Genomic DNA, 26,545 nt, shown 5'->3' with positions numbered 1-26,545 from the left:
CCAAAACACTTCAACTCTGAAATCTGGGTACATGGATCAACACTCTGAACTTCACGACGGAACTGCAGCACGGACCGTCGTAGATACGACGGATCGTCGCAAGCTGCGTAACCCCGACTTGGTCAGACTTCCGCTAAAAGTTTTAAAGGGGTGTTTCGGACTATTCATGATTTTAAATATGAAATTAGTGGGGTAAGTTTAATAATTTATTTACTTGGGGGTTAAAGGAGATAACTTTAAAATAAACAGTGGGTTACTTTTATCATCTTTTATAATTGATTATATGATACTTAGGGTAAAAAGAATCTGAAAGAGAAATGAAAAATGAGGAGAAGGGCGTGAACGAGCGAGAGAGAGAGAACGAAGAGGAAAGCAAAGGCATTGGGGAAGTAGCTAGCTTAATCACGATTCTTCGGTGGAGGTAGGTTATGGTTTATTTCTATGTGATAGATAAACTCTAAATAGTGATTGATATGTATTGGGTGGTATTGTAAAGTCATCTATGTGCTTAATTGTGTGTTTGTATGTTTTAATAGTGGAATTATGGTGGGTTAGAATGGTGTGACTGTGGAATCTCCAATCTTGAATCCTCCCTATTAAGATGATGCCTTGACATAAAGAAGGCTTGACGAAATAAAACTAATGAGATAAATGGATCGGAGTGTCACGTTCCGACACGGTAATATTGGATCGGAGTGTCACGTTCCGACACGGTAGTATTAGGGGATCGGAGTGTCACGTTCCGACACGATAATAATAAAGAGAAGTAACCTTGAATTATGTTAATATACTCAAATTCGAAGAACCTTTTTCCCAAATGAGTATGTGTGTAGGATTGAGTCCTCATAGGTGTGCTTGGTGTTGTTGTCAATGGTTCTCGTACTTGTTGCTTGTCACCTGTTAAGTATTGTAGTTGATTTTATATTATTATTCAGTATATATTGTTTTCTATTTTGAGTTGGCCGATGATACCTACTCAGTACGTATTCCTTGTACTGACACCTACTTGTATTTTTCTTCTTGTTGTTTTGTGGAGTGCAGCAAGTGCACCATCGACTTTGACACGCCCTCAACTCTAGCCAGTCTCCAGCACATAAGATTTCAGGGTGAGCTATCATTCCTAGCTCGAGCTAGATTATCTCCTTTACATCTTGATGTCTTTGAAGTTCGGACATGGACCATCTTTTACTTATTTTAGCTTCTTAAATACTCTTAGATTTAGAAATTTGAGGATAGATGTTCTTGATGTGATGACTCCCAGATTTTGGGAATAATAAGTATTAAACATTAGAAGTTGCTTAATTGATTTCGTTAGTAATTTTTGGATCTTCCGCATTATTTTTACTATTCATAATTGATATACTGGTAAATGTTGGGGTTTAGATTTGTTGGTTTGCTCACCTAGTAGGATAAGTCTGGGTGCCACTCGCGGCTCGTTTTGGGTCGTGACATAATTCTAGTTTCATATTTCCTTATTCAAAGACTTTATTGTAATTCCTATGATAAGATGCATTGTAATGATGTAAGTGCTAAGTCCCATTTCTCTTAATCTTATGTTTTAGATGGTCATGTGAGACAATTATAGATTCAATTTTGATATATGTGAAGTGAAGTTGAACTTCAAAAGAATAGTTTTAATTTTTCTACTTTTATTCTATTTATGATGCGATGATGTATGCTAAGGGATTGTCTACGGCCTTTTCGAGGACGAAGGTGCCGGTTATGACTATGAGGTTCTCTCCAGTCGTGACAGTATAGGTGGTCGAGGTGGTTGTATAAATGCGTGGAATATTCATTTATTTTCTAATCCCACATTATTTTTATAGAATTTTCAAAATGGTTTCTAATCGTTAGGAATAAGAATATTGTAAATTTTTATTATAAGATTATATTGTGAGTAACACACATAATTCTCCATAATAGCTGACGAAGTTTATTTAAACTCTACTCAACTTGGATCCAGATCAAGTCTATCATTATTCATTGAGACGTCTGATTCATGGGCCTCTTTGTGGTTTAGTCACAGGCCCAACTGCTCGTCTATATTCTAAGATATCCATGTTCACCATAAGTTCACTCTATTATGTGAAGCATTGTGTTATGTAAAATTATATATATTTAAAAATATTTTTGAAAAAAAAAATATATGATTGCTTTAGTAGTTCAAACACTCAATATTTTTGAAAGTCTTGCAAAACAAACTCCTCAAATGTTATTTTAAATAATATTTTTTTAATTTTTCATCAGTAAATTAATTCTGAGATGGCCTTCATAAATGTAATTTGGCTAACATCACCACTTTGCGTCCTAACATTTTATAATAAGAAAAAATTGCCGAAAAAATTAATGATATGACACGGATACGTTCTTATTTTGAATCCTTTGATAAGGGTCTCCTTGATGAAATTGTAGAAAGGGTGGCTTCCAAGTCATTCACAGATTTAATAAATTTAAGACCAAGGTATGTAATTTTTAATTTAAATAGATCGCGTACATTCATGTCTAACACTATAAGTATTTTTTCGACTGCAAGTTATTTAATGAACTAGAAAGTGAACGGTGGGTTTACAAGAAACTTTCCGTAGACGATGTCCCGCTTAAGTTATTGTCGCGCCGAACATCATGAAATTTCCAAATCTATGATTCTTTCATGAACATGGGAATCGATTGTGGAAGTACGAAGCCTTGTGGAGAAAAGGAGTGGCAATATCATTAATGAAAATATTTTCTGATGTATTTGATTCATTAAATTCCTTCTAAAGTAACATCTATGTGTTTTGTATTTTAGAAGATGTTTTTTAGCTATGAAGATTCATATGGTGCAATGCCATTACTGGAGAAAGCATAAAGACCAGATTATATCATTGCATCATACACAATTGTCATATCCTCAATATTCTTAGGCGGTGAATATAGGAGAAATGGAATAAACACTATTGGGAAGATGAAACTAAAGCAACACCAAAGAAGGGTAACAATGCATTGTCGAAATCCTCTTCGACAAATGTTAAGCTTATCGTGGATTTTCAATCGTTTATTTATTGAAAACCCAATTCCTTGTTGCACAAATAAGTATCAATGTTAGCTTGGTTACCATTGTTACAATTTTTGTACGAATGAAGAAATTACATTGTTTTAATGTTTTTTCTTCCGTGGCTTGTTGCTATATTTTTTTGAGGTATTTAGGTTTTTCATATTTTATTTTAAAATTAATTTATCTTCAAATTAATAAGTAAATGTGACAATGCGTACCGTAGAAGTTGGACATGATTTTTCTCATTAAAAGGAAAAAAATAGCACCCATGCATTATGCACTAAGTGTAAACAAAATGACAACAAAACAATAACGGAAATCAAACAACAATTAGGACGTCATCCATTTTCCTTGTGTTGTGCCAATAAACCTACAGCTGCAGTTTCCTTTTGGCAACCCATCTTCTCCTTCACCAACCACTACCAGTAGTTCCCTCTCCTTATCGAGCTACGAGAGTTATTTCACAAACTCTATCGGCACTAATAGTGAAACCGTCTTATGATTTTGCAACCACCTTATCATGTATCTCGAAGGTTTTGGCGAGGGGAGTATCATCCATTAACAATATCATCTCCACCCACCTATTCCTTTTCCATGCAATTAGCCGTTTCATTAGCTCGGTTACCTCATCCTCCATCTTCTCACATGAGTCCTGTTTCAAGTAATATAATTATTCCACAACCTCCCATGAGGTTTGGAATGACATTCCCTTATTTGGTATACAAGAGTATGGTAGTTCTCCATTTTTTTTTAAAGCTAAGTTAAATGGCTACATTGAATGTTTTTAGTGTGAGGAATATTTTTAGCGGGAGTCTCTATTTTTAGTCACAAATTGGATCGAAATGTGAAGGATTTTTTGATCCAAAAGAAACGTGGGACCATATTGCAAGATTTTCCAGGTAATTATTTCATTATTCTTTAATTATGTTAAAATAATTATAAATCAAAATAATCATTAATATTGTAAATCGAAAATAAAAGAGCAGGAACATAAATTAGTGACTGGATTTTTTCTATCATCGAACTAAATCTACTTGAGGTTACGTACCACTTCATTTTAAAGATAACTCCATTTATTTTAATATAAAAATATATAAAGTTTTGTGTATTCAAGATACATTTTGATTGGAATATAAATTACATGTTCATGTTTATAAAAAAAAATTTAGAAGAGATAGATCTAAACTAGACTTGAACTCGTAAGCTAGAATGTAAAATCTTTTCCAAATATTTTTTATACTAATAGGTTGAAAAATTTTATGTTTATAATAATAATATAAAAAAGGAGGGACCTAATACTAGATTCGAACTCGTATCCTAATGATCAATTGTATTAGCTATAACCATTCGTGCTACAATATAATTCGTTCATTATCAGTGAAAGAATTACATTTATATTTTGTTCAGCCCCGAGCCTACACCCTGGATGAGGCCGACACCCAATGACCATTGTTGGCCTTGAGTGAACCCTTGTCCTAGCTTACTTAACTCAAAGGAAGAATTAACTCAATGATAAGCATGAATCGTTCTCACAAGCATAACTTAAAATAAAATTTCTTGGCCCAAATGATACTTATGTTTCAAATTAGATTATCTATAATGCAAGACAAGAGAGACTCAAAATTGATTATCTCGCTGACTATATGTCTATTAAACCTCTAAAAGACTAAGATGGATGTTGGGAAATACCCATCAACATCCTATAAAAGAAAATTGAAAAGTAGTAAATATGTGTCCTCCAGAATGCGAGGAGGGTCACCACTGATTCCGAATGCTCTGCTGGATCAACGAGGCGCTGGAGGATCCTGATCCTTGTTACATGCATCTGCATCATGATACGATGCAGGACAACTGGTGTCAGTACATTGAATATACGATTATGCGAGTTCGTATGAATAACTAACTCATTTCAATATATGGAAATTTAAAAACAAGTGCAATATAAAGAAAACTATTATAGAAACATGCCGAAACTCTAAATGTATACAAAGATACTACTAACTCTTAGATGTATGGTACAATACAAATAAACTAATGTATATAAATAAATACATTTAACTTATGTGGAGTTTCTCTAAACGACAACCATCACTTAAGAGCTACAGTGATGATACAACGTTCTACCTCACACTGCCAGCGAATCCTATATCCGTCAAAGGTCTAAAACCTAAACTTCGTAATTCCACTCGCTACAACAAATATGATATATACCTAGGAAATTATTAGCTACGACATTAAATTTTCATTAATTTTTTGCTTTTAGTGACAAAATTTGCTTTTCGTGCTTAAATATATGAACACATACTTTAGTGAATAAACATAAAAAATCGTTGTAAAGTCTTGTCCACTAATTTTTCCCACCAAAAAAATAATTGGCGCCATTTGTTATGTAGTGTTAGTCACAAATTTAATGTTTTCGGTGACACATTATTTCGTCACTAGTAATGTATCTAATGCATGACAAAAAAAAATTAAAGAAAAATTGAGAAACTTTTGGACATAAAAAAATTCATCTAAAAAAATATGTTGTTACAATATCAAAAAATTAGAATTCGTAGTTAAATATTATAAGTTTTAGCAATAAAATTTTAGATTTAGTTTTGACATTTATTTTCATCACTATAATATAAATAATTGGTGATAGATTTTACTGTCTCTAATAAATAAACGATTTAGTGACAAAAAAAATGTCACAAAATATGTAAGATGTTAAATAGCGACGACTTCAAATTTGTAGTGAATAATTCAACCATTTGCTATGAAAAAATTCAGAGCTACATACAAGATTTCTTTTGCTACAATTTTTTTTATAATTACAAGTGGCAACTTACAAAAGAAATAATACAAGTGCTTCATAAGAAATAGACAGAGTCTGTTCGTTAATTGTAGAGGGAAAATATTAAATCCAACGAACTCGGATGATTTCGTAAAAATGAGAAAGTTCAAAACAGCAATTTTCTCAAATTACGAAATTATAAAATGCATCATTTTAAAATTATAATTCAGGTTAGAAGTAGAGTGAGTGGGGTACAGTTCTACCACTAGATCGCTAATGTTTTTTGGTTTCACTTTTTTTTTTGATACAATTTCATTGATAAAGACAATAAAAGAAATAATTTGTCAACTCTTTGTGCTATTTTTTGGTGTGTCTATTGATTTGTGATTGATAAACTGCATAGACTAAATCGATGTATTTGTTCTTGTCAATAAATTTGTACATATATAATAGCAATTCCATATACATACATAGAGCAACTATACAATGGTAACATTGACTTACAAACTTAGACTTCTAAAATTTCCAAAATATTTCATGAATTTCTAGTAAATTTTTCCATTAGTGTGGAAATTGAAGTAAAAAATAAAATAAAAGAAATGAACCAACTCTGATTTCAAATATATTATGAAGTATTATAGTTATGGGTATCAATGATTTTTGAAAACAATTGATATACTGATCAAGTTTAACCGAATATCAATTTTTTTAATAGAATTAAAAGTTTAGTTTTATATAAATTTATAATTGTACTGAATAATTTTTGAATTTATAAAAATAAATAAATAAAATGACAGAATTATATTGCATATATTTAAAGATACTATTAAAAAAATATACATTTTAATTAAAATAAAATTTTCATTTGATAGAATTGTGTGGAGTATATTTCATGCTTTTGTGTATGAGTATAATAATCATATATATATAATTTCTAGAAAATTTAAATTTAAAACAAGTGAATGAAGTAAGAAATAAAATAAAAATAAGAGATAAGGAATAGTTGATCAGATGATAAGCACTCAGCACTTCAAACCTCAAGGTCGTGAATTCGATTCACCAAGAAAGCATAATGTGTGACCTCTTTGCCAGGGATTAATAAGTAGAGATGCGGAAACCTGTATATCATAGAAAAATTAACCATTTTTATGATGAAAAATTTATCCCTAGTTAAGAACAAAATATTTTTTTGTATAAAATATAGTCATTAGTGACAAAATTAGATTTTGGTCAACTACAAAACAAAGATAACTTTAGAGACAATTGATTTCTTCACTGATTGAAGTAAGCTAATTACAGAAGATATAATTTTGTCGGTAGTAATAGCATTTTTTGACAAAGCGTACTATTAACTACAAAAAAATATATACTTTTTGCGAAAAATAAATTTGTTACAAATGTTTAAGTATTTAGGGATGATTATTCTTTTTGTAGTTTAAATAATACTTATAGAGAGAAAACACTAAATCTCCTTTGTATAGTTTTAGAGACACACATTAGTGACGAATTAATTTTTGTCTAACAAGATATTTAGTGATAAAATACGATTTACGAATGATGAAATAATTTGTCCCTAATAATGAAATTTGTTGCAGTGACTAGTCTACTGTGAACAGGGTCCATCTAAACAATATGACCCCTTTTCTACCCATGGTGGCTACATGGTTTATGGGGGATTTGAGTTGTCTAAACTCTCCCCCATAACGGTTCTTAATACTAATCCCGAACAAATTAACTCTTATGTGTTTAAAACATACTGATTTTGTGATTTGAGATTAGTGCTCAAAATGTACTTAGCTCAAAGGCTATCGGAAATCTCATTTTCCCTGCTTACTTAATTTAGAAAGCTATAGTTCTTTTCTGATACTAGCCCTAAGGCTCCTCGGAAATCTCATTTCCATTCCTTTAAATGTGAAAACATTTTAATAATGTTATGGGAATACTTAGTCCCCATATACTATTTTTAAAGAAAAGACTTCACTTTACCTTGGACTAAATTCAACTTATGTCTTAAACGAATTTAACACGTTTCCGAAAGACTTATGAAAATCTCAAATGAACTTCCTCTTATTCTTATCTCTACTCCTTAGTTAACCTGATATTTAAGTCTTAAAAAAAGTTTAATGTACTTTTAAAAGACTTCTTAGAAGAACTCTAAGAACTCTCTAGGCTTGAATCTATTTTTTTTTTGAATTTGATGTTATGGATTCAAGGTTGTAAATTTATCTTTATGGATAATTTCTATGTGATTAGACGTCATTTAGAGTAGTCAGAATCATTAGGAAGTGTTAAAATTACCTTAGAAAGGCTTACTCGGTCTAAACTATGAAAATTGTGCAAAAATGCTGATTTGGGCGGGTTCGGGGCGCGCCGCACCAACATCATGTGATTGAGGCTTCGTTCTGGTGCACAAGTGGCGTTTCGCGCCAGTAAGCAAGTGACTGAGGCAAACTTATGGCGTACTGCAGGCACGACGCTCCTGGTCTTGCCTAGGTGCGTCTAACAAATTTTTTAACCTCTTTTTCATCCTTAAACCCTCCAAACCTATCTATTCTTTCACCAAACACTTTTGAGTATGTGTACCCTAAATTCCCACTGCATTCATCTAAGAACAACCCGAAGAAACAAGAACCCAACAACGATAGTTATCTAACAAGTCAATCAAAAGAACTCAACAAAGTCATTCAATAATTTCACTTTTCATCATTCAATCTACTCAAACTCGCTGAATTTAAACAATTTGGTGTGTGGGTGAACTAACCCAAGAGAAAAATATCTCACATACCTTGATAGGGGTCACCCCCGACGAAATCCACTCGAAGTTCTTAGCGTTCTTATTGAAACCTTGATCTTCCTCCCTTCTTTTTCTTCTCTTCTCTTTTCTCCCAAATTGTAAGCGTGAATTGCTTTTTTTAAAACTGACTTAAGGCTTATTTTTACCTCTAATAAACCCTTCAAACGAATTAGGAGATAAATGGGTGAAAAGACTAGGTTCCCTTACTTGAATTCGGAGTTGGACTTTCCTCACTTCAATAACCCAACTTCCGATAGGCATATCTCTCTTATACGATATTAAAAATGCGCAAACTTAGCGGCGTTGGACAGATCTCTCCTAGAAATCTCAAACCATTTCATGAACTACCTCTAACTCATCCTGATCTAGAAGTTATGGTCATCTGAAAACGACCAAAACTTACTTCTGAAACTTAGAAAAATTCCAGATTTTCCCTTTCTTTCCAAAAGTGATTATTTTTAATTTCTTAGCTTATACTTAATTATTTCGAATTACAAGAATTCACATATTTTCATCCCCTTTTTTTTCCAAAAAATTTAAAAATTACTCTGTTAGTACTTTGTAATTGGTAATTAGATAATTGGTCTCTAAAAATGTGTGAACTAGATTATCGAAGATGTTCACCTTAATTTAAACTACTTGAGTTAACACCACTTTTTCAAGGAGTACCTGTCTTTGGGAAGTGATTTCAATTTTCTGTACAAACTATTGTCTTGGGGAAGAAAAACACTCAAGTGTCTGCTGCTACGATCTCGTTTGACGTTCAATAAATGGCTAGCATTAATTGTTTAGACTTTATTGATTTTATTCACTCTTATTAAAATCAACTTATAAATTGAAATATATTGTATATCTTATCAGTTTTTTTACATATATTATAAAGGTTTTCATATTATAAAAATTTATGAAGTAACATAATTTAAACGTAAAATATAAGGACAAGAGTATATTGAAATTAATTTAAGAACAAGACGATACATAATAACTTAGTAAATTAAACAGAAATGTAGTCCAAAATGATAATTAAATATTACTAAATTCTACTTAATATTACTGGGAGATCCACTGCCGTTAATTGTACCGGCACCACCAATCTTTAGTTTCAAAATCCTCAGCACGACGAATCAAATTCAACGGGGCCTTTCCATTTCCATATTTGACGTTAAAGCCCTAAAATTTTGCCAATGAGCTTCAACGAATTAGTTGTAAGTGTTAAAATCTCTTCAAGGTCGTCTAATCTCTGTCCCTCATCACTTTCATGGCCACTTTCTTTCTCTGGTGCATACATATTAGGGACTAGAGCTTGTGTGTTATAAGATATAGTTTTTATTGATTGTGGGTAGAAGATGATTGCTTTTTATAGAAAAGCTGGTTAATTAGTCTAAGAGATTAATTGGTTAGCCCAACAGATTCCTTGTTTAGACAATTAGATGCATTTATATCAGTATAAAATAAAATAAAATTTCAAATCTTCAATATTTTTTAAAATTAAAGTTATATTAACATAAAATAAAGGATTAATGTAGGGTGTTAAGATTTCATCGACGAGGTTAACTCACTTTCTCACTAAGGAGTGCAATATCCCATACTAAATATACCAGTCCTGTAATAACAAGAATACCATTTATAATTTCTGATGAAGACATTTTAGGGATTAAATTATATTATTTTTATTTATGTATCACCGGTACAGGAACGAATGATACTTTATAATAACATTAATAGTTGGATTGGTTAGTTCAAGAGTGGAATGTTCACTAACCCCTATCACTTTACATATTAAGATGGAGCAGCTTGTTACCTCGTTAGGTATAGTATTCGCTCACCGTAGTATTGACACGAATTCTTAAGCCCTCATTAAGTTAACCAATAGTATAATTTATTTACTATTTCTAAATCGGTCAAGTATATATTTTCAAGATTATAATGTCACCTTTTTACACTTACACTTGACCAACTTAAATAAAATCAAGAATAAACTTTAAACAAGGATATTACAAATGATATTTTAATTAGTCAAGAACTATCAAGGTTTATTCATCTATGAATTCCATAAGAAGTTGCTCATGGATTTCTTTAGAAACAAATATTTTTACAAAGTCCTTTTTACTAAGGCATATAAAAAAAACTAAAACATCCCCCTCAACAAATCTTTAAGAAACAACAAAATTATGCCAACCATTTGATAACCTCCACCGATTGATAAAACAAGAGGGTCCAACATATTAATGGTACAAATCTCCACATTCATTACCAGGATGTATGAAAGTTTACAACCTAAATGTTGGGTCCATGGGAAGATATGGAGTTACTGATTACGGTAGACACTACATTAAAAAAAAATTCACAACAAATTAATTCATTATTTTATAAAAAAAAACAAATAATGAATAAAACCTAAATAGTGATATGACAAAATTTACCATTCTATTTTACGAGACATATGAAGTAGTTAGTAATGTTTTGAAAAAAAGGTTAAGGAGGATTACATACTGGAGTAAAGTCTCCCATTGGTTTATCGAGAAGAGATTGAGTTAAGAGTATGGTGTAAATTGAGAGAGAGTAGTGGTTTTTTATAGTAATAGTTGTTAAATTTGTTGATGTCCCCACAACAAATGTTTTAATGGAGACATTCCATTTTTTTTTACTCATACAGTGAATTTGATTAGCGGGCTACTCTAGGTTCATATGGGAATTATTATTAATTAGTACTAGCATTTATGAAAGTATAACATTTACAATTTCCATCACAAATATTTACTCCGAAAATATTTAGCATACATTTTAAGAATATTATTTTTTAGATTTTTAAAATATCAAGAGAGAAGAGTGGATGACACTTATGTTTTTTTGGTGGATTTTCTGGTTAATTTTTAACGTTTAATTATGTCATATATAATTAATCTAATAAACCATTTTCAATGCATTGGAAATATGTCCTTTTACCATTCTTTATTATAACCTTTTTGACAACCGTTTCAGAAATTATAACCTTTACAATTCCTACCGTAGATTTTTACTCCGAAAATGTTAAGCATTTTTTTTCAAGAATAATTGATTTTGGATAGATCAAAGTATTTATTTTCAAAACATGCTTGTATTAATCGTTTATTTTTAATTATAACATATAATAAAAGAATTAATAGTAATTTCCTAGATAGGCTTAAATATATTAGCAAGACTAATCAACTACTCTAGGTTCATAATGGATAAACGGAAGGAGTACTATATTAATCAACACTAAATAGATTTCCTAGGTCAAAGTATTTATTTTCAATATAATTAATATTTAGACTTTCTTGATATATATATTAATTATGCTATTACTCGTTAATGATTAACTATAATGTTAAAAAAAATTACTAGTAAGTACTAAATATGCTTTCTACAAATTGATATGTACAAATACAATAATATTTTAATGATAAATGTATATCAACTTTATTTCATTGATTAAATCCACAAAAATTTACTCTGTGATTTCTTTACAAACAATGATGTCTACTATCACTTCATCACTACAACAAATTATAAATTTTAATACATCTCCCTTAACCAAACCCGCATCAACAACAAAATATTTCCAACCTTTTGAAAACCTCCACTGCTTTGATAAATCACTGTGACATATAGTTAAATTGTAGTATTGATCTCCACATGCACTACCAGGATGTACAAAAGTGAACACGTTGGGTGCATGGAAAAATATTGACCAACTGATTGTAGAATCCACTACACAAATAATAAAACACAAGACATTAATTATATGTGCATTTTCTTAAAACAAACAAGTATCCAAAATAAATGACAAATAATGAAATCTGATATTTTACCATTCTTGTTTACGTCACATATGATCTACTTAGTCTGGTTCTGAAGTATGGTAGGGGAGTATTAGTCATTATAGTGAAGTTTTTCATCGTTATAAATGAGAAAGAAATTGGTGTATATTGAGAGATAATATTGGGTATTTATAGAGTTGTTAATTGTTTTATTTCGACAAAAAATGTTCTCCTCAAAAAATTTAACTATTAGGATCTAATTGTTAAAAAGAAAACCTAAATTGTGACCTAAACCTATATTTGAATACGTGACTTATTGACTATATATTATTTTAAGCTTTAACCAAATAACATTCGTTCGTTCTTTCAGATAGATACTCAATTAAGGCAGGGTGTCAGAAAATGTTGAAATTTCAAAGGAGTGTTTTACACACTTTGCACTTTGCGTTCTAGCCTTTTAAGAAGCTAAAGATTCATAAAATGTACACACTTTCCATTCTAACATCTTTACACACAATGAAAAGTATGAAGAGGATATGTTCCTCCTTCTAATCCCTATATACCAAAATAAATTACTCGATACTTTTAATTGATTTATTTGAAAATGATACAGTATTTCCAAATAGATACTCAATTAAGGCAGGGTGTCATAAAATGTTGAAATTTCAAACTTGTGTTTTACACACTTTGCACTTTGCGTTCTAGCCTTTTAAGAAGCTGGAGATTCATAAAATGTACACACTTTGCATTCTAACATCTTTACACACAATGAAAAGTATGAAGAAGATATGTTCCTCCTTCTAATCCCTATATACCAAAATATTAGAATAGATCGTAGAAAAGGTGGCTTTGATATCGTGCAAGGATCTGATAAATTTTAGACTAAGGTAAACAAAGAAATCATTCTGTTTTCTATTGTTTACTTTGTGTTTACTAACCATCAATTTTCCAATTACAAATTCGTTAAACAAAAAGGTCCTCAATGGTGGGTTTACACAAATTTAACGTTTTTAGACGTTCCGATAAGCCCATTGCAACTCCAAAGCCATGAAAATTACAGTTATTTTAAGTCGTTCATGAACCGGTGCATAGAATGTGGAAATAATGAAGCCTTGTATAGAAAAGCAGTAGTAATATATATTGTATTTTTTTAAATATACTTTTCTGGTTAAATAATTCATTCACGCATTAATTCGTTCTAATTCATTGTTCGGTTTTCATATGTTCAACGAATGTTTCCAAAGTGGGGAATATTTTAAGGACCCAATTTGTGTTAGGTTGAAATAGACTTTAACATGTGTGTCATGATATTTTAAGGTCCTAAATGGTCAACTAAGTTGTTAATAGTTAGTATATAGATTTTGGAGTTGAAACATAGAAGAACATCTGGTGACGTTTGAAAGATAGCCTTGAGACGTGTTAGCGTCCCTTAGTATGTTCCAAGAGGTTGTACGTAGTATTTGGAGCTAAAATTGCTATTGAGGGTTCCTAACCCCTAGAAGGACGTATGTAGCGTATAAACATACGGTCAAGACTCCCCAAGGACGAACTTAAGGGTCCTTGAAGAGGAACTCAACTTAGGAGAAAAGCTGTCAAAACCTGTCCCTGTTAGGATTGAATTCACGCACACACACTAGATGCATGAAGAACACAAGAACTTTTTTGAGAAAGAGATGAGAGATCTAGAGAGAGAAAGAGAAAACCCAATATTTCGTGGTAAGACCCCGTGAGTAAACTTCCACTGCGGTGAGGTATATTTATATTAATAAATCAGAGTATTTTTGGTTACAGAGAATAAATAGAGAATAAATAGGAAAGCCTAAAATAGAGAATAAATAGGAAAACCTAAAATTAATCAGGCTCCACTACCTAACAATTCTCTCACTTGGAGACTGACTCAGTCATCCAAAAAATACATTCTCAAAAATATCTCTTCATCATCAACATCTTTACCGCACCGCAACATCTGTAGCAACAACTACAAAAGACCAACCGAGGTTTTACATAACCTCAGTTTCCCAAAATCAACACATTTCTTCAACATGTCTGCCAGGTTCTTTGCACCCTCTATCTTCTCCAAGGACATATCACCATCCTCCACTGCCCTGCGAGTGAAATGGTATCGCCTTCTGATGTGCTCTGTCTTCGAATGATAGACTGGATTTTTCACCAACTGTATGGCACTCTGGATATCTGAGTAAAGAATCTTCTCGCTCTGCTTCTTGCCAAATTTCTCAAGATAATCTGCCAGCCATATCATCTCTTTCCCAGCTTCAGCTACTGCCACATACTCAGCTTCAGTAGATGAAAGAGAAACACACTTCTGAAGCCTGGACATCCAACTCACTGTTGTTCCACCTATGGTGTAAATGTACCCGGATGTACTCTTGCTCGAGTCAACATCCCCACCAAGATCAACATCCACAAAACCCTGTAGAGTCACATTGCCTTTGCCAAAATAAAGTGAAGTACTGGATTTACCTCTTAGATATCTCAGAAGCCACTTCACAGCTTCCCAATGCTCTTTCCCAAGGTTCGCCATGTACCTGCTAACAACTCCCACTGCATGTGCTATATCAGGTCTGGTGCATACCATAGCATACATCAAACTACCAACTGCTGAAGCATATGGAACAAGTGCCATGTGATCACGCTCCTCGGCAGTCTTGGGTGACTGCTCCTTTGACAATTTAAAGTGATTTTCCAATGGAGTAGTCCTGGGTTTAGCATAATTAACCCTGAATCTGCTCAGCACCTTCTCCATGTACAATTCCTGAGATAGATTTAAAGTGCCAGCAAATCTATCCCGAGAAATCTTCATCCCCAAAATCTGCTTCGCTGGACCCAAATCTTTCATCTCAAATGTTGCAGACAACCTTGTCTTCAGATTGTTAATCTCCCTAGTACTAGATCCTTCAATCAACATATCATCTACATACAAGAGTAGAGAGACATATGAATCAGTGTATTTCTTGAAGTAACAACAAGGATCCTTTTCAGCTTTGCAGAATCCACTCTTGGTCATGAAGGAGTCAAAATTCTTGTACCATTTTCCTTGGCGCTTGCTTTAGTCCATACAAGCTCCTGGTGAGCTTGCACACCATGTGTTCCTTGCCTGGTCCCACAAATCCTTCCGGTTGCTGCATATAGATCTCTTTGTCCAAATCTCTATGTAAAAACGCTGTTTTTATATCCATTTTCTCTAGGTGCAAATTTTCCGATGCAACAATACTCAACAGAATTTGAATAGAGGTTAACTTCACAACAGAACAGAATATTTCAGCATAATCAAGACCTTTCCTTTGTGAATATCCTTTAACCACTAAACGAGCCTTGAACCTTCTTTTGCCATCTGGTTCAGTCTTGATTCTGAACACCCACTTGTTCAGCAAAGCTCTCTTCCCTGCAGGTAACTCAGTCAACACCCATGTGTCGTTCTTCTAAAGTGACCGCATCTCATCATCCATGGCTTGCTCCCACTTGATCGAATCCTCCACCTGGAGGGCCTCATCAAAAGACTCTGGTTCCCTCTCATCAGTCAGCAATAGATACTGTAATGAGGGTGAGTACCTATTTGGTGCCCTGATGGATCTGGATGATCTCCTTAACACCTGCTCAGGTGTAACTTGCTCCACTTCAGATTCTTCAGTACGAGTTGGTTGAGTATCTGCTTCGACATCTATGGGTTACTCTTCTCCAACTCAACCTCAACTCCCACTTGCTTGGTAATCTCTAGAACCTTATGCTCTCTGTCCTTTTACAGGACAGACTCATCAAATGTCACGTCACAATGTCTCAGGATCTTTCTTTTCTTGTCATCCCAAAACCTGTAACCAAACAAATCAGAACCATAGCCTATGAAGTAATACTTCACAGCCTTGGCATCAAGCTTGTCTCTCTTTTTTGGATCAACATGAACATAAGCAGTGCAACCAAAAGTCCTCAAGTGTGAGTACTTGAGTTCTTTTCCTGTCCACACCTCCTCTTGAATCTTGAACCCTAAAGGAACTGATGGTCCCCTGTTGATCAAGTATACAGTTGTGCTCACAGCATTCGCCCAAATTGTTTTGCGCTGCCCACAGTGTATCCTCATACTCCTTGCACGCTCATTCAATGTTCTGTTCATCCTCTCAGCAATTCCATTCTGCCTTGCCTTACCAGGAACTGTTCTCATCAATCTGCCTCAGCTGCACAGAATGCCTTGAACTCTGATTTGTCATACTATCCTCCATTGTCAGACCTTAGGCATTTGACTTTCAAACCGGTCTGATTCTCAACTTCAGCTTTCCACTTCTTGAAAGTTGCAAACACATCTGACTTATGCTTCAAGAAGTAAACCCATACCGTCCTGCTGAAATCATCAATGGAAGTAACATAGAATCTGGATCCTCCAAATGATGATACTGGAGATGGTCCCCAAACATCTGTATGGACCATTTCCAACCGCACTTTCTTTGGCTCTCTAGGAGTCTTTGTGAAGCTTACTCTTTTCTGTTTGCCCATAACACAGCTCTCGAAAAGACCCATATCAACAGGCTTCAGACCTTCTAATGCTCCTTTTGCAACCAGCATCTTCATTCCTTTAGTACTCATGTGTCCAAGTCTGTTGTGCCACAGCATGAACTGGAAGCACCTTCAGCAACAACGTCCATATTTATACACCCTGCAGTAGTGTACAACGTTCCAGATTTGGTGCCACGAGCTACTACCATAGCACCTTTCACGATCTTCCACGAACCTTTCCCAAACTCTGCTGCATATCCCATGCTATCCAACTGTCCAACAGAGATCAGATTTTTCTTGATCCCAGGAATATATCTGACATCCTCCAATGTCCACTGGTTTCCCGAGGTGGTCTTTATGCAAACATCCCCCTTTCCTTCAATCTCTAAGGCTTTATTGTCAGCAAGATATACTTTTCCAAAATTTCCAGATTTGAAATTTTGGAACAACTCCTTGCTTGGAGACGAATGGAAAGATGTACCAGAATCCTAAATCCATGATTCAACCAAGCTGTTCACACTAAGGATTAGAGCATCCCCAATGTCCTCTGCTGAATTTACAGAATCATTGTCATCTCCAAATTTTTGATTCTGTTTCTTCTTTGGCTTTGTACAGTTCAACTGAAAGTGCCCTTTTTCTCCACAGTTCCAACAAGTCATGTTTGATCCGTTCAGGGATTTTCCTCGATTCTATGATTTGTATGGACCATGTTGATTTTGGCCTTTCATCTTACTTCTCCCCCTTCGATCAACGCTGAGAGCACTGCCCGATGAATCTCCCACTTCTCGTTTGCGAATACTTTCGCTAAGAACAACATCACGGATTTCATCAAACTTTAGTTTCTCATATCCACGGGAATTGCTAATCGCAGCAACAACAATATCCCAAGACTCGGGTAGAGATGACATCAAAATCAACGCCTTAATTTCATCTTCGAAATTAATATCCACAGAATTGAGTTCACTCACAATCATATTGAACTCTTTTATATGATCAGAAACGGATCCATTCTCAGACATCTATAAATTGAACAATCTACACATCAAATATACCTTGGTCATAGCCGATGGTTTCTCATACATGTTTGACCGTGCCTTCAATAGACCAGATGTAGTCTTCTCCTTCACGATGTTGAACGCCACGTTTCTTGACAAAGTAAACCAGATCAACCCTAGAGCCTGGCGATCCTTGAGTTTCCACTTCTCCTCCGTGATGGATTCTGGCTTCACCCCGGTCAACGGTTCGTGAAGATCTTTCTGGTACAGATAATCTTCGATCTGCATCTTCCAGAAACTGAAATTGGATCCATCAAACTTCTCGATTCCAAGCTTCAAAGTATCCATCTTCTGTTATCGTGTTGAATCTCCTTAGCTCTGATACCAGTTGTTAGGATCGAATTTACGCACACACACTTGATGAATGAAGAACACAAGAAATTTCTTGAGAAAGAGATGAGAGATCTAGAGATAGAAAGAGAATACCCAATATTTCGTGGTATCACCCTTTGAGTAAACTTCCACGGCGGTGAGGTATATTTATATTAATAAATCAGAGTATTTTTGGTTACAGAGAATAAATAGGAAAGCCTAAAATAGAGAATAAATAGGAAAACCTAAAATTAATCAGGCTCCACGACCTAACAGTCCCCACCAACAAGGGGCATAAGCGGACCGTAGGTCCATCGATGCCCCGTTGATGAGGGGCGTTGGTTGAGACTTATCTTCAAGATCTTAAGACTTATGCGGAGGGTGTTTGACCAGAACAATGTCTTGTCAGTGTGGCCCGTCGTCTGGTCGACGACCCGTAGGTGGCCTATCGTCAATAGATTCTGCAATTCTTGAAGCTCATTGTAGAGTGGATGAGTGAGTTTCCACGTTCAAATAATTATATGGGCAGTTATTTCAGGTATTTTAGGCATTATATGAATATTAAATCAATAAAAGACCCCATAGATTCTAGACTCAAAATAAAAAGCTCTCTCTCACACATTAGAACTCTCAAGAATAACATAGAAGAATAAGCGAAATTAAGGGCAGCAACTTAGGACGAATTCACCTAGAGTCCAAGCTAGGATTAAGGCTCTAATATAAAGTATGTGAAGCTTATTCTTTCATGGATTCTTCCATCCATGAAGTCTCCATAGTTTCCCTTTGTTGTGAATATATAGAACCCCAATCTAGACAGAGTTATGATTGCATTGTGGGTAAGGCTTGATTGTGATCCCAATCTAGTGGGTAGCATTCAATGATATTTATGTGATAATTATATGCTTTTTTATTATGTTTTCATGGTGAATTATAGTACTTGATGTTGAATGTGATCATGGTGAGAGTAGACCATTAAAGGCTAGATGAAGGTTCTAGGTGGATTTTCATAATTCAATTGTATTGTATGCTACTTGATCATGATTGAATCACCTAGGTATAAGTTAAACTAGAATTGATTGATTAAGATTGGTATTGATTGAATCGAACCCTAACTATGAATTATGTATATTTTCACTTAATAGTGAAGGTTGTAAGAAGAAAGCTAAGACTAGAAGATCCTATAATCTACCTACGAATGTAGATAGAATAAATTGATGAAAGATGAACCTTAGGATGGTTGTGTTGGCTGTAGATTTAGGATCATTGAATGAAAATGATAGATTCACTTGAGCATGGAGATATTGTCTAGGACATCCTTCCATGAGAGAAAAGTGTTGAGCAAGGCTTGACAAGGAAACCTTTGAATATATACTTGACTCCAAATGGATATGCAACGTGAGACGGATGGTCTAGCAAGGGTCCAAACTCCACGTAGAAAGGAGAGCCACACCTAGTAGTTGTGATGACTATCTAAGTAGGTCTCATGTGGTTGGATTCCTTCATGTAGTTTAGTCAAGGTATCCTAGTATAGATCTCCATATCCTATGAACTTATATATGCTTGAGAAGCATCTCATAGTGTTCAAAGAAAAGAATGAACTTAGACATTCCCAAGGGGTATCTCGTAGTGTTCATGATGTGTGAATGAACTTAGACATGCCAAAGAGGTATCTCGTAGTGTTCATATTGTGTCAATGAACTCACACATGCCCAAGGTGTATCTCATAGTGTTCCTATTTATTAAGGGATCAAGACATACCTTAAAAAGTATCTCGTAGGATCCATATGATTAGGGAACTTAGAAATGCTTAAAGAATCATCTTAATAGTGTTCCAAAGGTAAAGGTAGGGGCTACTCTCAAAAGTAAGAAGTAATAGAGAAAGGGTCCAAAACTAGTACTTGCATGAATGGTGTTATGGGGAATTATAAGTGCACTGAACTAGGTAAAACCTAGGGTCATTAATGAAGAAGATATTGAAGATAGGAATGGACTAGAGTTGCCTTTCGTAGTAAAGTAGACCAAAGGTGAGAGAATCTTAATAAATGAAGTTAAGTAATGATAAGGCTATGAAGGGTGAATATGTTAACGATAATATCAAGATAGGCTTAGTATGTGAGGTAGTATGGGCTGCCTTATGTACATTGCACAGCCATGTTTAGAGGATCATAGGGGTATAGTACTCTTCTGTATGATGTAGCTATACTAAAGACTCTTTTGATGACATAAAACAAGATAGGGTTACTTCAAGATATACTTAGTGTGTGAGGTAGTATGGATGCTTAACATGCATTGCACAAGTGTGCGTTGAGGTGGCCTAGGGGCATAGTTCTCATATGTTATGGTGAACTCAGGTCTTAATTATTAAAGTGGACTATGATCAAGAATGACCAAAGAGATATGTTTAGCTTTGGTAGTAGTATGGGATGCTACCTTAGCCTTGCACTAGTATACTTGGAGGTAACTTGTGAGTCAGTTCATTTGAGTAAGAAGGACAATGATTCAAGTATGAAATCTTATATGTTTTATAATTATTTATTATGATTATGTTATTCATGTAATCCTTATGTCTATTGTTGACTAACCCTTTGAGATATATTATGTTTCACCTGATAGTTTCCATCGTTAGTACATATTGTACTAACACATATTGATAGTTTCCATAGTTAGTACATATCCTACTTACACATATTGCCTACATGTTGTCCATGTAGGGTCTTAAGGATATTTATTTTCTTTTAAGGGTAGATTCTCCAATGCTTGCAAGGAAACAAGAATGGTGAGTCATCATAGTATCTGAGAACATCAATTTTATTTTGTCTTTTATGTTCTTTTTTATGTTTAGACTTTTAAGGGCCGTGACTTAATAATAATGTACTCATTATGTCATATATTGTTTTTGAGACATATCTTAGAAGTTTTATGAAAAGATTCCGCATTATGTTTTAAAGAAATGTTTTGGCGTGGGAATAGAACACCTAATTTCATGTAGCTCACATGGTCTATGCCGGTTCTGTCTATACCTCCTAAAAGTTATGAAATGAACTAAGATAATAATATGAACTCTAATAATAACTCTTTTAGATGTTTAGTGAGTTTAAGTAGGACTATGGACCCTACCCATGCATTGCACAGGTGAAGTTTAAGAAAGGATAGGATTGGAGCCTCCTATGAAATAAAGATTTTTGTTTATGTATGATTATTATGTGTGCATGTTAAGGTTGACTTTTATTATGTAAAGAAATGAATTTTTATTATGTATGTGAATTATAGTTGTGGCTTCTAAATAGGTAACTTTGTATATGTGGGGGTATGGGACTCCATGTGTACATTGCACAAGTAAACTTGTGAAGCGGTTGTGAGGGTGGTTTACTTATGATATGAACACAATGAGTTATTGTCACTACCGGGGAGCACACCTAGATGTAACCGGCATCTTTGTCCTCGGAGAGGACTTAGAATAGCCCTTAGCATTCTTCATAACGTTCATAGGTGAAAATGTGGAAAATTAAAAACTTTTTACATAGTGAGGTATCCATAGACCTCTCACATATCATATATGGATTTTACTTAGAATCCTCGCGTATGAAGCTTACATAGGCTTCTAATTTAGGATACATAACCAACACTTAGGAATTAGTATAATACTTCGTCTCACATTGAACAATCTAAAGAGTATTACAAAGTTGGGCGTAATCCCATACACAAGTACAATATGCCGTTATAGGCTCATAACAATAGTCTTCAAGAATTCGGAATGAAGTAAATGTCTTTAGACATAAGCAACACTACAATGGTAGAACAAATGACACCATCCTCGAAGTTAGGACTCACCAACAACTTGGGGGATAAGTCCTAGTCTTCTTGCAAAGTGGCCAAGAAGTTCTTCAATGGCGTGAACCTATAATGTATGGGAAAAGGGAAATAATATGGGTTAGTACAACCACTTGTACTAAGTATGGAAACATATGAGAGTAAAAACATCGAAATCATGCTTAAAAGGACATTTGTCTCAAAACCATGCTAAGTTACTTTTGAAAGCCTTTATGCACTATTAAGAACATATACAAGCCAATAGACATATCATCATTTAAGACAAGTCCATATTCAACACAAGAACAAGATCATCAAATAGTCAAGTCAACATGTATATTATCAACATAAAGACATATCAACATAAATAACGCTACATAATGTGACAAACAACAATTCATGTGCAAGAGTTCATAACATCATAATATATAAGACCCTTACTCACAACCCCTTCCCAAGCCTACAAGTGCAATGCTTATGTGAAGCCCCATAAGCCCGCATGGTGAAGTAAACAAATCAAAAGATCATACACATCTACATTTCATATATCTTCATATCACACATAGTTATAATCATGTACATCAACTTAGACAAATAGACTATTATCTTACTAACTAAAACCCCTTAAGTCACCCCAGTTAGTGTTCACTTTATTACATTAATTTTACATTCGGGAATAATCGCCTTAACCGACAATAGACCATGCGAGCTAAACATGGAATCAGGTGCCATGAAACCCTACACCGAAAGAAGGTGGTATACTTGCCAAGGTAGAACCAAAACATGAACATAACATTCTAGGTGGATCCACTAGCTAGTATTCCTATGGAGGCAACATAGTTTAGGAACTAGGAAATATACTTGATACCCTCTTTATGCAAAATTGCATTATAGTATCCATCTCATGAGAACTATTGTGAATATACCTTCCCACATTAGGAAGGGACACCTGTCATAACTAGTTCACTCGGTGCTAAGCTAAAGTGCCATTTAGAAATGTCATTAAGTCATTCTTAATCATCATAACTTAATATAGTCCATTGGAGACTAACCCTTATATATCATGCCATTAGCTCATTAGGTATTTAAAGAGAATTTCCTTTCATAACAACCATTCATTTGTGAGATCAACACATTATAATCATATCATAGTAAGGCACACAAGTGATTCATATTCAACCTTGTATCATCATACCCTTAAAAAGATCTCACAATTCACATAGTTAAGACAATTCATCATAATCATCATATCATCATCTTATTAATTTAATCACATGTAATACTTCCATTGAATACCATTAGCAAATATAAGACATCATCATTGAAGTAAATAACTGAACATATTCACCCAGGTATCCACTTAATAACATCATATAATAGGAATCTACACAAGAACTAAGTCAAGTGTGTCATCACTAATCAATTCAACCTCAATTCATAATGTAGGGTTAGGGAAAAAGGCTTCAATCATGATTTCTTCCATATAACTAGGTCAATGACTATGAACTACATCAATTAACCCATAAAATCATATTATATCAATAATAATTAAAGGAAATCAACATCAAATCAATTTGGAGGATCAATATCGAAATTGGAACAAAACCCATGTTTTTGATTTCATTAGAAACTAATTTCTAAGAGCCTCTTAGGAAAGCAATGCCAAGAATGAATATCTTCCATACCTTCAGATTTCTTAGTATTTGATGGAGAAAAGATAAATTCTTGGATCCCTAATGATTCTTGAAGCTTGGTCTTCAATGGAGTCTTTGAATAGACAGAGAGAGTAGAGAGAATTTGAGAGAATTAGATTTGGGAAAGTATGGGGTGTTGACTTAGGGTAGCTTATATAGTCCTTGACTAACTTATTTTAACAATACTATAATCATTAATTAATTAACTAACCAACCTACTAATGAAGTCAGTTAACTTACAACTTTATAGTAATGTCGACCCCAACCAACGAGACCCTGACCGACAGACCGTTGACTGGACCACGGACCGTACTGCTGGTTCTTGGTTTTGGTCAAAGATTTTATTTCAGACGCTTTTTGAAATATTTATAATTCTTAACAAAGGCCTAACATCGACAGGACATTCACCCATCAACGACTTGTCTATTGGTTAGTGGACTGCCACTGTCTAATTTGACAGTTTTGGGTCAAATGAAAGGGTTTTCTCCAAAGACCCTTAGGGTTGGCCTTTGGGAGTTGTACCCAAAAGTTTAGATCCTCAACACACTCATATATATCTTTACACATTATTACCAAATTTCGCTAAATTCAGACTCTTAAAACCCCATGAAACATGCCAAGGCACACTAGTGCACATTTCACAATTCTTCGGACGTCAAGGTCGTTTCGTGACGTTTTGAATCTAACATATCCTAATTAGTTTAAATAAATTATTTTAGACTTATAAACAGTGTTTGAAGTCTTATTTCATCTAGGGAGTCTCTAGACTAAGTCATTGACTTTCAGAGTGTTGGATTATCCCCTCCTTGGGAACATTCGTCCCCAAAATGACACCTAAATCTTTTTTATAGGGGGAGGATGACTCTAGAGTAGCAGCCCAACCAACAAAAACAACATATAATCATTGCGAGTCACAGATCATAGGAGTAAATAACTCCATTCAATACATAGACATGACAATTTACACATAGCAACTCAAAACACAATTTGCCACATATAAGAGCTCAACATCACAACATTAGGAACTACCTTCTCAACATCAACAGGATCATCAACAGTCACTAATGCCGACCTTGTTTAAAAACACATTATCATTCTCAATACCATTTCATGAAGGAAACAACACACAAACAGAAGTAAGTGCAAGTCAAGCAAAAGAGCATTTTTACATGAAAACTCATTTTAGCATGAACCTTTACCATAAATATGCACATTTTAGCAAAGCAAGCAAAATTCACATTATTCATTATTTTTAAGAGGATTATTGAGAACCTCAACTTTGGCTTAAAATTTAAGGAAAAAGATGAGGATAACGGGACTACATATCGGCCTCGGCCTCCCATGTTACTCCCTCAACTAGGTGGTTTCTCCATAGGACTTTTACGGAGGCCAACTTCTTGACTTGGCAATCTCTAATTTCCACTGCAACCTCTTCATTGGAAAGGTTTTCATCCACAACTAATCCTTCAATCGGGAGAATGAACCGGGGGTCGCCACTATACTTCTTAAGCATGAAGACGTGAAATACCGTATGAATCGAAGCTAGTTCACTAGGTAGTGTCAACTCATATGCAACTTTTCTAACCCGTTGCAATATCTAATAAGGACTAACATACTGGGGTCTTAGCTTTCCCTTCTTGCCAAATCTCATCACCCCTTTCATAGGTGAAATCTTCAAGTAGTAGACTGTATCACCTATTTAAAATACAAGGTTTCAGCTACTATCGTCGGCATAAGACATTTCCCGACTATAGGATGTTTTCAACCTATTCCTTATCATCCGAACCTTTTTCCATATATCTATAGATTATTTCAGGACCAAGGAGTGAAGACTCACCAACCTTAAACTACCCAACCGGAGACCTACATCGCCTACTATGGAGTTCTTCAAAAGGTTCCGTAGAAATACTTCAATGACAATTGTTATTATTGGAGAACTCAATCAACGGTAGGTAATTGTCTCAATTACCTTTTAAATTTATTACACTAGCTCTTAACATGTCTTCTAGAATTTGAATAGTACATTCCTCTTGACCATCCATTTGAGGATGAAAAGCGGTGCTAAGCTTCATTGACTACCCAACCCTTTTTGAAAAGACCTCCGAAAGCGAAAAGTAAATTGAGTACTCTATCAAAAATGATGGACAATGGGATTACATGTAACATCACTACCTCATTAATGTATACTATTTTATAATACTCCGCCGAGTAAGTAGACTTGACGGGGATAAAGTGAGTGGATTTTTTTAATATATCAACAATAACCCAAATTGAGTTGTTTTGCCTCCGGGTTCGAGGCAACCCAACAAAAAAGTACATATTAATTTCTTCCACTTCCAAAATAGGAACATTCATTACTTTGGTCAGACACATGGTCGTTGGTTCTCAACTTTAACTTGGCGGCAATTTGAACACTTAGCTAGAAATTCATGTGTCCCTTTTCATGCCATCCAACCAATATACCTCTCTAAGATCACGACACATTTTTGAGGCACCCGGATGAATAGAATATCGAGAACCATGATCTTTTTCAAAAATTTTCTCCCTCAAATGATCAATATCCGGCACACACAATCTACCTTGGTACCTAAGAACACCATCCCACCCTTTGGAGAATGACTCATTGAACTTGTTGTAAGCACCCCAAAATTAACTAGGTGAATCTAGAGCCTAAAATGAGTTTCATAAGTTAATAGTGTTTTCAAATTACTAAGTCTAATATTTAAAGTCAGTATATGATGTTTGGAAGTGTTTGGAGGTCAAACGTCCAAAACGTCCAGAACCT

The sequence above is a fragment of the Solanum pennellii genome, chromosome 7 (genome assembly GCF_001406875.1).
Source record: "Solanum pennellii chromosome 7, SPENNV200".
In the NCBI taxonomy this organism is placed as follows: Eukaryota; Viridiplantae; Streptophyta; class Magnoliopsida; order Solanales; family Solanaceae; genus Solanum; species Solanum pennellii.
Note: the sequence above shows the minus strand (reverse complement) of the source record.